The sequence below is a fragment of the Ovis aries genome, chromosome 1 (assembly GCF_016772045.2).
Source record: "Ovis aries strain OAR_USU_Benz2616 breed Rambouillet chromosome 1, ARS-UI_Ramb_v3.0, whole genome shotgun sequence".
In the NCBI taxonomy this organism is placed as follows: Eukaryota; Metazoa; Chordata; class Mammalia; order Artiodactyla; family Bovidae; genus Ovis; species Ovis aries.
The window spans coordinates 93258290-93262150 of NC_056054.1; the positions used below are offsets into that span (position 1 = coordinate 93258290).

A 3861-nucleotide genomic window follows, 5' to 3' on the forward strand; every position below is an offset into this window, starting at 1 on the left:
AGACGATAAAGAATCCGCCTGCAATGAGGGAGATCCAGATTCAACCCCTGGGTCAGGAAGATACCCTGGAGAAGGGCATGGCAATCCACTCTAGTATTGGACAGAGGAGCCTGGAGAGCTACAGTCCATGGAGTCAGACACGACTGAGCGACTAACACACACACACACACACACACACACACACACAGACTCTAAGAACAGCACATATGCCAGCTTGTTTAACCCTTAAACTGTACTGGTAACCACCATTGCACACTGCCAATGACAGAGGAGAACAGTCCATCAAAAGCTCAGCATGGAGCCTCACTAGAAACAAAAGCAGATGAGATTGCAGTGTGGTTCTAGGAAGTAAAGTTTATTTTCTGAACCAATGTTTTGCAGATAAGGAAGCTGGTTTGAAGACTGGTCACACATGACAAATGACAAATAACCCAGTTCTTTGTCTGACAACCCAGGTCTGACCATATCTTTTCAGTGTACAAGGTCATTATTTTCACCTACTTATGCTATCAGAAATTAAAGTGATAGATTTGACCCTACCAAATCTCCATAATACAACTCAGCCACACTTGACATTAATAATATCAAAAGCATCTTGGAGTTCATCCAAAGGATTTTGTTCTGGAAGGACCATAAAGACATTGATCACTTTTTAATGTAGAGTAAGGTCAGTGGCACAAATGCTGAGATGACCTTTAAAGTAGGCAATGTACTCATTTCAACTGAGCTTCACCTGTGTTGCAATGGACTCATTTATGAAACTGGTCCACCCACAAACCCTTGAAGAGAAAGACCCACCTCCATCTAGTCCCTGTAACTGAAACAGACACTTGTTACATTAATTGCCACCGCCGATGAACCTTGGATGATTTGCTCGAAGGCCACAGGTTCAGAGACTAGCCTGTGGCTTTTGCAACCTCTCTTAAAAAGGTGGGCCAAGCAGCCCCGCCGCCTGGCCGCCAGTTGCCAGCCCTTTGCGCTGTGCGAGAAGACGGTGGGGTCTATGGCCGACAGCAGTGCAGTGGTGAAGCTAGATGATGCGCATTTAAACAACTCCTTGGGCTCTCCTGTTCAAGCGGACATATACCTCCCACCACTGAGCGTGCCATTTGGTGGGCACATTAGAGGTGGCATGAGACCAGGCAAGAAGGTGTTAGTGATGGGCATTGTAAACCTCAACCCGGAGAGCTTTGCCGTCAGTTTGACCTGTGGTGATTTGGAAGATCCTCCCACAGAGGTGGCATTGAACTCAAAGCAGTATTCACAGACCAGCAGCTACTCAGAAATTCTTGTATATCTGGGGAAAGGGGCGAAGAACAGTTAGCGATCCCTTACTTCCCATTCGTCCCAGACCAGCCATTCAGGATGGAAATCCTTTGTTAGCATCCAGGTTTCCGAGTGTTTGTGGATGGACACCAACTTTTTTATTTTTACCACTGCATTCAAATGTTATCTGCAATGGACACCATAAAGATCAACGGGGACCTCCAGATCACTAAGCTTGGCTGACGTTGTTTAAACCACACCTGTTTCAGAGCATCAGGTGCCGCAACCGTCTGACTGTTGGTCTGGAAGAAGTGTCCTAGCAAGGTCTGAAGACTTAAAAAGAAAACAAAAAGGTAGACTTCACTGTTTTCTTCTTTCTGTGCAGTTTACACCCAAATGACTTCAATGGTGGTTTGCCCTTAGGAAGCTGTCAGAACTAAGACACGGAGCCATTATTCCCAGAACAAAGTAATACATTTATACTGGATTTTATTCAGACTTAACTGAAATGGATTTGTGATTTGGTAATAAGTTATTCATCTTTTAAAAGCAAAGTGATATTTAGAACAAAAAGTGCTAAAGACTTAAAACAACAACAAAGGTGGTGCATAGAAATCAACTCATTTCTGCAAACAAGTGGAATTGTGTAGCACAACCAACATTTTAGTCAGGGTATTTAACATAAAATGTAGATTGTTCAAGGTGTTTTTTTTTTTTTTTCTTTTTGCACAGCATAATGTTAACTCAGATTTTTTAAGCTTTCTTGTAGTTATTTCTACTAAGTGTATGTGTTAGAGAATGATTAATGTCTCCAGAACAGTTAGTTATGAACTTTTGAATGTACAATTATCTTAGGAATGAGTGGGGAAATTACCTATTACCGTCATGAGAAAGGTGAATTTCTACCTTAAAGAGTTGTCTTATCCTCCTACCCCTAAACTTAGGATCTCTTGATATAAATTGCTGTTAAGTGCTTTTGGGAAAACTGCAACAGTTCAGTAAGACTGCTTTTCAAGTTTTTGATGATTATGTAAAATTCTACTTACATCGCTTTTTCTCCTTACTGTGAATTAGCACAGTATTGGCCTCCTTAAGACTAAATAGTTTTCCCTAGATCTACATAATAGCTCATCAAGTTGTTATTAATCTAATTGAAAGCACATTAACAGGTAATTGCATTGACAATTTTTAAAATGGACTGTTGTATACATTTTTAAAGGTATAGTATGAAAATGATTTGGGAATGCAATGGAAAGCAGAAGCAAATGGGCCCAAAGAACTTACTTGGAAAGAATTTATATCAACTTAAGCTGTTAGTGTCAGACTTTATTTTTGGGGGCTCCAAAATCACTGCAGATGGTTTCTGCAGCCATGAAATTAAAAGATGCTTACTCTTTGGAAGAAAAGTTATGACCAACCTAGATAGCATGTTCAAAAGCAGAGACATTACTTTGCTGACTAAGGTCCGTCTAGTCAAGGCTATGGTTTTTCCTGTGGTCATGTATGGATGTGAGAGCTGGACTGTGAAGAAGGCTGAGCGCTGAAGAATTGATGCTTTTGAACTGTGGTGTTGGAGAAGACTCTTGAGAGTCCCTTGGACTGCAAGGAGATCCAACCAGTCCATTCTGAAGGAGATCAGCCCTGGGATTTCTTTGGAAGGAATGATGCTAAAGCTGAAACTCCAGTACTTTGGCCACCTCACGTGAAGAATTGACTTATTGGAAAAGACTCTGCTGCTGGGAAGGATTGGGGGCAGGAGGAGAAGGGGATGACCGAGGATGAGATGGCTGGATGGCATCATGGACTTGATGGACGTGAGTCTGAATGAACTCCGGGAGTTGGTGATGGACAGGGAGGCCTGGTGTGCTGCGATTCATGGGTTTGCAAAGAGTCGGACACAACTGAGCAACTGAACTGAACTGAACTGAACTAAGCTGTTAGTTCATGGTATGGCTTTTATTATGTGACCCTCACCCATCCCTAAGCAATGACTTTGGAGCTTCAGAGTAGAAGATGCTTCCTACTTCTTGGGCTCTGCTGAGATAGTACGATAAGATAAGATCCAACCTAGGAAATGATACACTTAGTTTATCTGAAAAGTTAACTCCCAGGACTCTAGATCTTTGAGTCCAGCCAATAGTGTGAATGCTCCAGTGAAGCTCTGGGATTTTCCCTGTACTTGTGGAACTGATTAGACCACAGGGAGTCTCCAAGAAAAGCCTGCAGTGATACGCATGTCACCACAAGGCAAGGGATGGCTGGAGTCCTAGGTGCTGGATTTCATAAACTGCATTGGCCTTGGAGAGAAGGACCCTTGACATTGCTCTGGTCAGCTAGTGGTAGCAGGGGAAAGGGGTGCTGGGGTGGGGGTGTGAAGTCACTCAGTCTTGTCCGACTCTTTGCAACCCCCTGGACTGTAGCCTACCAGGCTCCTCTGTCCATGGGATTTTTCAGGCAAGAGTACTGGAGTGGGTTGCCATTTCCTTCTCCAGGGAATCTTCCTGACCCAGGGAATCTTCCTGACCCAGGGATCGAACCCAGGTCTCCCATATTGTAGGCAGATGCTTTATCATCTGAGCCAACAAGGGTGGGGGT

General features: G+C 43.4%; 1 pseudogene; it reads left to right on the forward strand.

The window, feature by feature from the left end:
* The first annotated feature begins 865 nt into the window (after positions 1 to 865).
* On the forward strand, positions 866 to 1509 carry LOC105612513 (galectin-related protein-like; annotated as a pseudogene).
* Positions 1510 to 3861: the final 2352 nt, after the last annotated feature.